Consider the following 9,730-nt stretch of genomic DNA (forward strand, 5'->3'; position numbering starts at 1 on the left):
CGCCCTAATTCTAGCCCATTACAAATTATTATCAGAAAATTATAGAGTTATTAAAAATAAAAATAATCGCAGAAAAATAGTTAAAATGGCCTTATTACAACCCAAAAATAAATAGTATTTAAGATAAACTAAAGAAAACTGGTTACTTATTGTAAAGTCCAAAAGCGATCACCATGGCCACTCTAAATCCCCTCCAGCTCTAAGTCTCCACATCACGGCTCACTTGTAAAGATAAAGAAAAGGGGGTGAGTTTGGAAACTCAGTGTGCAACAAGGCCCTTTCAGAGCCCAAACCAATATCAGCATACTGGGCCTAAGCCCAAATTCAGCCACATTTGGGGCTACTCCAGATACGCCCCTAAAAACCTCTGCTCCGTTAGCCCAGAGTCGCTCAGAGATGGATCCCCTGTTTACTGTCCCGGTGCTAGCTCCAGCAACCCTTTCCAAAACCCTTAACATTGCTTGGGACAAAGCACCGTCCTCCGCAGGCTGATCATATGACCCAGTCTCAGTTGCTTGTGGCACGAATACCTCCTCAGTTGGCCTATGCCCTGAGGATGAAGATTCAGCTTGCACCCTTCCGCAACCACGTCCGCGGCCTCGTCCACGAGTTCCTCTTGTACTCATATCGAATTATCTGATTACGAATTTTATGACATTAGTTTAACAATTCAGTTGTTTATTACAAGATTTCTTATGGAAATATAGCAGTTCAAGGATTGTTTTCGCAACGTCGTAACCTAGCTACAATCTCATTCCTACCGTTTTACAGCTCTACCCTATCTAAAGTATCATAGTAGGGTCTCAGTTCCATCCATAACATCATATAAATATCACATGACGTAAAGGAAAGTATACTTACAGACTTGGTGCCGGGGATTGAGGGTGCCACGTCTTTCTCCACACCATTTAAAACTTAAAAACATGTATGTGGTCACAGAAAATACAAATTTCCTAAAAATTGATTTAAAATACCTTTGTTTTGAAATTCTTGATTTTAAACCCGTTTAGAAACCCCTAATGGGCCCTACGAATGCCAATTTAGTCCACGAAGCCCTCTTAACTCGAATTTTACAACAGTACTAACCGTGTTAACATGCAACTTTTCCAAATTCCATTTTCTATCAATTTTACCCAAATGGGCCCGGAAGCCCATTGGGCCCAATTTCAGCTTATTAAGGCCCAACTTACAATTGTGCACAGAATTGCGCTCTTACCTGTTCCGTTGGTCCAAACACTGATCATATCGTTCTTATCGCATCTAAAATCACATGCAAAATCTCAAGTTCCCGAAATGCCAAAATTTCGGCATTTCGACTTTCTGCGAATATCAGCCTAAGATCTTACGGGGGTTATACACACTTGATTTGTGATGTTCACTAACAAAGTCTCTCACGACAACCTACAATTAAACATTACCACACTTAGTGTACAAGCCATGCTTATCAAACCCAAAATCCACCTTACCATATTCGGTCAAAGAACCCCTAATGGCCATAGGTCACTTACCTTCACCAGGTCTGATGATACGATTCAAGCTTAATCAAGTTGATACCCTAAGCCTTGCTGCTCCTCCAAAGTTATCTAAACCATAAAAATCAAATTAAAAAGCCCTAGAAAGGCCTATACCTCAAAACGACAGCCTCCTTAAACTGTAGGGAGGTTTCTCCTTTTCTTAACAGTTATACTACTGAATCGGTTGGAGTATGAATACTTGCCACATTCTTCCTTGTGTACTATTTAGAGTTTAGTAGATAAAGAATAAGTGAAGAGAAAAGAAGGTTTCTGGTCAAAAAGAAATCAGCACACTAATCTTCACAGGTTTTGGATTTTCTGGCTTTCCGGCAAAAGTGAAGATAAGAAAGGGAGTAGTAGATGAAACGAAAGGAAATTGTAATTGGTTTCGGAAAAAGAAAAAGGAAGGAAAGATGGATGGAAGGGTGGTAGTTTCAGCTAGAGAAGGAAAAAGGAACAAAAGAATAATCCTATGGTGTTTACACATAAGAAAACGGCACAACTAAGTCCCTAAATGCCGAAATACTAACCTAATACTCCTCTGCCGAAATCCCCTCTCTAATTCCCATTATTCGACCAACTCTAAGCCTCCTTTCAAATCCCTAAAATATCTCCCCTTATCTCTCCTTAATCCATGCGTTTGACTGATTCAAACTCTCTCCAACAGAGTTCCATTCAACTTCCAACTCCTGCCTGCTCCCTGTTAGCAAAATAAATGCTCTTTAATTGCCATGAGTTTCGAACCCTGGATCTCCTTACCAACTTTCTGACGCCACCTTCTTGCCTCTTATGTGGCACTACTTTGCCACTAGACCACAAAGATTTTTTTGGCACAATTTCTCCAACAATATTCTTAAGGCCTACTTACTACACCCAAGGTTTGATTCACCTTAAACCAAAATTTGGCTAGAGTCCAAGTTTGAACCCAGGACTTCTCCAACACTTCTCAGTACACTTAACCACTAAAACAAGCCTTCATTAATGAAATTTACATGCACAACAAAATATTATAAGATACCTTCAACCGCTCCCATGCTTAAGGCCCAAAACTTTTAGGCCCAAATTCAGGGTGTTACAGCCTCTTATTAGGTTTCACCCTAATTTAGAAAAATCTCGTAACCCTATTTTTAGGCGTTTGATCAACCCCGTTTAATTATGCCAAATCTACTCTTAGGCAGGGTCTATTACTCCTCTGCATAAGCACATCAAATCATGAATTAATACCCATAATATTAATTCAAGCATTAAGAACAAATCAATGATTTATCATACAGTTCAAATAATAATAACAAGATCTATCATAGGTTTTATCCCCTTTAGGTATCTAAAGGGTTTAGTCCATAATAAAATAAGAGTACATCTCAAAAGTATGAAAATAACAAAACATAAAGAAAACTCTAAAACCTCTGACGGAATTCTGAGAGAGATCTTCAATCTTGGCGTAGCTCTAGCTTTTGAGATGGATCGTCTGGCTTCCTTCAAGTAATTCCCGGCGTGTGGTTCTATGTTCCAGAAAAGTTCTGGAGAGCCCTCTTTCTAGGTCATACTTAGGGTGACTATATAGGCTTTTGATTGGCTTTCTTTCCCCTTAAGTATACTTTTTCCATATAGAATAGAACTCTTTGAAAAAGGGACACGCCCGTGTGCCATGGCTGTGTAACGTGGTTTCCAGGCCGTGTGCGATCTGTTAAATTGCCACGGCTGTGTGGGCTCAATGGCCAGGCCGTGTGAGTCGAGTAAACCTTGGTCGACACCCTCGAAAGGCACAGGCGTGTGAGCTTCCCGTGTGGCAAGGCTTAGGCCGTGTGGATCTTCTCAATTTGGTCCATTTTGTCCCTTTTTAAACTCATTTTTGGCTCCTTTTGATCTTGGTACTCTCCTGGTGCAAAACATGAAATAACTGGATTAAAAGCACCAAAATCCACAAATTTAGTAGTAAACATCCATAAGTATACTAAGTATTTGGGCTAAAAACATGTATCATTTGGCGTTTATCAAATACCCCCACACTTAAGCATTTGCTTGTCCTCAAGCAAAATTCTCACTTACTGCTATAATTCATTCTTTTCAATCACATAATCAGTATTAATAATGTTGCAAACTATTCCACGAAAAATTATACAGTAAGAATTTAACTATAGGAGCATTAACGCTTCAAACAATCTAAATAAGATATTTCAATAATAAAATTATAGGTAAGCTCCTTCCTTTAAGTAATTAACTTTAGTCCTAAATACACAAGAGATGACATCCTCACTAAAGATTCACTCAAATCACTCAAAGTGTTTAAGGGTCAAGATTAAGCACTCGATTGTCTAACATGAAAAGTTATTACCATAGGCTTACTTAAAAATCAAATCTCCACCACTTGTAAATGATATGATACACTAATCAAAAGGTCTTTGAATGGTTGTAATGGGGTTTAAGTTACAAGTATGGATACAGGTCGAAGAACAGGGGTTAGAATCGAGATAATTTCAATATGTTAGCCCACTATCAAAAACTTAATTACTGAATCACAAACAAATAGCTAGAACTATTTTACATGAGTTCATGACAACTTTAGCTTGCTGAGAATTACACACATTTTTTTAAGAACAAATCAAGTTAATACAATAAAGAAATTATACTTCATGATTCAGTAACAAAAAATGGTTAACATAGTGAGGTAACAATATTAAATTCAATCTCGATAAAAAGGGTCAATTAAGTAAGAGGATTTCAACAATAATGGGTTAATGGGTTAATGATGAGGTTAATCAAAGAAAAAGGTTAATAGGTTCAAAAGGGGTTCACTAAGGGTTTAATTATGTAGGAAGGCTTTTTATGAAGTCAATGGGTTAAATCCTAAGTGCCTTTATCATCTCAGTATATCAAATCATATGTGTGGTCTTGACATGTATAATCGAAGCAAGTTCTGGAATAACAGTTCAATGTTGACACACTCAAACCACAAAAGAAATGTGAAAGAAAGAAAGCTATATGCTCAAAAGGCTCAAAAATCTCACCAAAAATTTGGGTTTTTAATGTCATTCCTGTATACTTAAGATTTCAAGATAATACCTCAATTTAGGAAAATAATCTAAAAATTTTAGTTCTCAAAATATCAACTTATCATGCTCGATTCTTTAATGTCCTATAATCAAATAATCATGCATAATTCCCATGGTCTAATTCATGACATACCAACAATAGTTATAGATCAATCTGAATTCATTCTATCAATATTATGAGAAAATCACTTAAGCACAAGACCAAATTCAGGGATTTGAAAATAATGCAAAAAGTTAGGTTCCATGTTCATCCCCCACACTTAAGATGTACATTGCCCTCAATGTACAAAGATAGATTAGTCAACATAAAGAAAATCATAAGAGGGAAAGAGGTCAAACTCCCTGTTAGAGGGATGCGAAGCTTGATTCTGAGGTTGGAGTGTTTGGGGAAAATGGTAGCGGCCACTGTTCTTGGCTAGATGAAGAAATTGGGTCGCTGAACATGGCACTCGTTAGGTTTTTTTCCCTATTTGTTTCCTCATTGCGTAAAATATTCCTAGCAGCTTTGCTTGGAAGTCTGTAGAATCATGAAGAGCTTATTAAGAGTTGGTGTGGAAGAGAGTGTAGTGGAATTACTTGTTAGAAATACCAAAAAATGGAAAATAAAAATTTACTAATATAGATATATCTTTCAAAATAAGAAAATTGAAATGAAAATAAAAATCAAAAGAAAAATAAGAATAAAATAAGAATAAAAATAAGAATAAATAAAAATAAAATAGGAGGATTCAATGATCCTCATTGGTGGGGCCCTTAGGTGGTGGTGCTGGAGGTGCGATGTGGAAGTGCTGGCACAACTACTGCATCATGGCCTGTATATCATCCATCTGTCGGTCTCGTCCCTGATCTCGATCATGGATCATCTCAAACTGTGTAGTACAATACTGCTCGAAGTGGGTGAGTGGGTTGGAAAGATGTGCCAATGAAGCAGCCGCAGGAACTGGTCGTTCCCTAGGTGGCGTCGTCGAAGGCTCCTCGGGCTGTGGGGGAACATCATCAGGAATGTCCTCAAGATCCTCCTCGTCAATGGCATGAGAGAGATGATACTGAAGAGGGTCGGTCCCACGTCGGCGCTTGATCATCTGCATGTGTAACATAGTCGTGATGCCCTGTGGGGACATCTGACCTATTAGTGTAAGCACTAATGACTGGGCCGTGGTGCTAAGGAGGCCGAAGTGTTTGGCAAAGTGCGTCACGTAGGGGCCAATGGAGATCACTCTCTTCCTATGCCGTTCTGTTTGATGGCGAATGGCGAAAGCAATGAAGTAGGCCAAGTCAGTCACGTGTGCATTTACCATGCACCATAAATAGTAGGCGTCATGTGTGGTGACGACGCCGGTGCTCTCGCTCCTCCTGGTCAATGTGTGAGCCAATATGGCATGGAGATAGTGGAGGGAAAGGGGGAGAGCTGAGGCCTTCGAGTGGCTGGGGTCGTAGTTGGAAGAGAGTGGTGCCAAAGCCTTTCAGCACAATGAGGGGGAGATGTGGATATTGCGTGGTAGTGCATTCATGTCCTCCTCCTCCATAAACTCATCGGTGTAAAGTCCCAGAGCAACTCCAAACTCTGGGACACTCATCATACGAATTAGACCTTCTAATCGGAAGTGAGTGGTGCCTGGGTCATCATTGTTTGTCATCACCACCTGTAAATGAAAAGTAGAGCATAATTCTAAGGTTAGCTCTAAATAAGTAGGCTTGGTAATAGCAAAGAACTGTTCCCATGGGTCTGTAGACAGGAGGGTGCGGATGGCATCAGCAAGTTGGACTTGCTCGACAGCAGCCCAGTCGATGCAACGACCTGTGGTGATGGGTCGTGCGCGTAGTATTTGAAATAGCTCCTCCTGCGAAGCTTGTGAAAGATCCGGTCCTGTGACAGCCCTAATTTGACCCTAGTAGGGAAGTGGTTTCGAGACCACTAAACTGAGTCGTGAAAATAATTGAATGTTAAATTTCGTGCTTAATTTGTGTGAAAATACATATGTGAATTTGTGGTGCTTTGATTGAAATTTATTGAAAGGGACTTGTGTGAGAATTTTAAAAATGTGCTAGGTATTTATGTGATGGCTTATTACTATATGGTTTAAAAATCATAAGGATGTGCATGTCAAATTGCCATTTTTTTTATAGTGGCCGACCATGTGGTTTAGTAGTTGTAAAATATAAATTTTATATGTATTTATATATATAAATGTATTATAATATGTAATAACAATTTTATATTATAATAAAATAAGTAAATGTGTGAAAAGAACAAGGTTAATTACTTTTGTTCTTCATTGCCGATTTCTTAAAAAAAAAGGGATAGGAGAGATCAAACTTTCCGCTATTTTAGCATCCAAATTAAGGTATGTTTCATGTGCTATCTTCAAATTCTTGTGAAAATTTAGTTAATTACATAGATTCCTACGTAGCCCATGTTAAAACTTTAGTTTTGGTTGAGGATATAGCATTCGACCATTTACATGAGTTTTGCTAAATTATTGATAGTTGAATGTTGGTTATAAGGAATGAATAATTGTGATTGTAATGGAGTTTCATGTTGCTTAGGTGATGAATTAAGCATTTTTTGCAATTGGACATATTGACGAGATGCAAGGATTTTGTTTTATTATAAATGCAAATTCGGTCATGGAATTTGATGTATTTTCTTATTAAATTTTGATGAATTTCGTTATAGGAGAAATTAAGGATGAATTTGAGTTGGCTATTAGTGATTTGTGTGAATCATTTAGTTAAGTGGGGTATTCGGCTAGGTCCATTTGAAGAAATGTTTTGGTGTTGGCAATTTAAATGATATTATTTTTGTATTAAGTTGAATTGGAAGATAGATAAATGTGTTAAAGATGACTCAAGACTTATATAAGCACTCGGCAATAGCTAAGGAGTGGGAATTTTTGATAGTTGATGTATATGTGTAATGAGTAGTGTAATATATATGTGATTTATTTGGTAATAGAAAATTTGGCTAAAATGATTAGGGTTTTTCTTGATAAAATATTTACGATGGTTAAATTTGTGTATAAGAAAGCAAGATAAGTTATGTGAGTTTTGCTTGTGTATGCGAACTGGGTATAAGTTGAATAATTAGTCATTAGGGTTATATGATCATTTTGTGTTTGAGCTATAAGTGATTTTCATGGCTTGATAAGTTCTTGCCATTTTCGGTTATAAATAAATATGAAATTTGAATCATGGCATATTTATATAAATTATAATACATATTGAATTTGATATGTGATTGCCGAATGTGATTAATAAGTAAATAATATTTTATTTAATAAGTAAATAATATTGGTTAAGTAATTAAACAAATCTATTTGTTTTAATTAAGCTCAAGAGCAAGGAGGATCAAAGTTGGATAGGGGAAAAGAGAAAGTAATAGAGTAGCCAATCCGCGACCGTTCGAATATACCGAAGTAAGTTTTGAGTAATCACATTTATTATATTACTGATGATGTCATGAGATAAGTATGATAGATGAATTGCGACCTATTGTCTCTACTTGAATGAGGTTGTTTGATAAATAAATTGAGTATATGGCATGTAACCGAATAGTTATTAGGAGTTAAGCTGGGATAGTGAAATGGTTATGTGTTCTTGTGTATGAATATTAAACCGAAAGTTATATTGAAGGTGTTTTTTTTTTTTTTTGTGCTTATATTCGAGTGAAGAAATTGAATTACTAATGTGATATGTTATGAGAATTGAGTTATCATGTGAGTAAATATGCTTGGCACTCGATACATATCCGGGTTAAGTCCCGCAGGCTTCGTACTGGCAATATATCCGGGTTAAATCCCGCAGGCTTCGTGTTGGTAATATATCCGGGTTAAATCCCGCAGGTTTCGTGCTGGTAATATATCCGGGTTAAATCCCGCAGGCTTAGTGCTGGTACTATATCCGGGCTTAAAGTTCCGTAGGCTTTGTGCTGGTGACTGGATTCGGGTTTTAAACCTAGCAGGCTTAAGGCGGTGATTCAAGTAAGATTATGAATTCGAATGTTCGAGGTAAACTACTATTGATTATGTTTGATACATTATGATGGCCAGGTACGTATTATGTACACATATGTGAATTGATTTTAAAGTGAATTATTAGTATCAAAGAACGATATATGTGTGTGGATGATTACTATATTTACGAATAAGAGAATGACCTATTCGGTCTTTACGAATAAGAGAATGACCTATTCGGTCTATGTCTGTCATTATATGAAAGTATATGACTTAAATTAATTGTATGAGCTATAAAGTAAAGTAAAGTATGTGCTGAAATTTCTTTGTGTATTCATATATATATATTCGGCCAATAGGCTTTATAATTGGTGTACTTGTGTATATTCGGCCAAGTGATTTGTAATTAGAATAGGAGTTTTGTAATACTAAATGCAAGATTTAAATGACAAGTTTTAATTGTTTGTGATGCTTAAAACTTACTAAGTGTTGAAAGCTTACTCTGTTCTTTATTTCTCTGTTTTATAGATTGTTGATTTTGGCCACCGACTCGGGGATCGTTAGCAGTTCATCACACTATCGATCGTTTTGGTATAGTTATATTTTGGACTCAATATGGCATGTATGGGTTAGGCTGACGATAAAGATGATTTGAAATTGTAAATATTTTGGCCATACGAAAATGGCGTACAACTTAAATATCAGTATGTATTTCAGCTCGATCTCTGTTTATGTTTATTGACAATGTGAATGAGATAATTAAATGTTTAGTTCGGCAATACCTCTTAGCCTTAATCCGGTGATTAGATTCGGGTTAGGAGTGTTACATTTTAATTGGTATCAGAGCTACAGTTTAGTCGATTCTAGGACTACCATTGTAACGCCCCCACGCCCGAGACCGTCGCCGGAGTCGAGTATGAGGTGTTATTAAGCTTAGTTTAACATTTTTGGAACTTTGGATTATTTGTTTCTACCTTCACAGCTTTTAAGTTACTTGCGTCACAGTCACAAGAAAAATCATATCTTGAGTTACGAAACTCAAAATTAAGATCTGTAAATTTTCCATGAATCTAGACTCATATACCTATCTACTAATTTTTTTCTAAAATTTTTGGTTGGGCCAATTAGTACAGTTTATTAGTTAAAGTTACCCCTGTTTCAGGACTCGACTAGTCTGACCTCTATTTACTACGAACCACATTTCTCTCCG

This window comes from Gossypium arboreum, chromosome 13 (assembly GCF_025698485.1).
Source record: "Gossypium arboreum isolate Shixiya-1 chromosome 13, ASM2569848v2, whole genome shotgun sequence".
In the NCBI taxonomy this organism is placed as follows: domain Eukaryota; kingdom Viridiplantae; phylum Streptophyta; class Magnoliopsida; order Malvales; family Malvaceae; genus Gossypium; species Gossypium arboreum.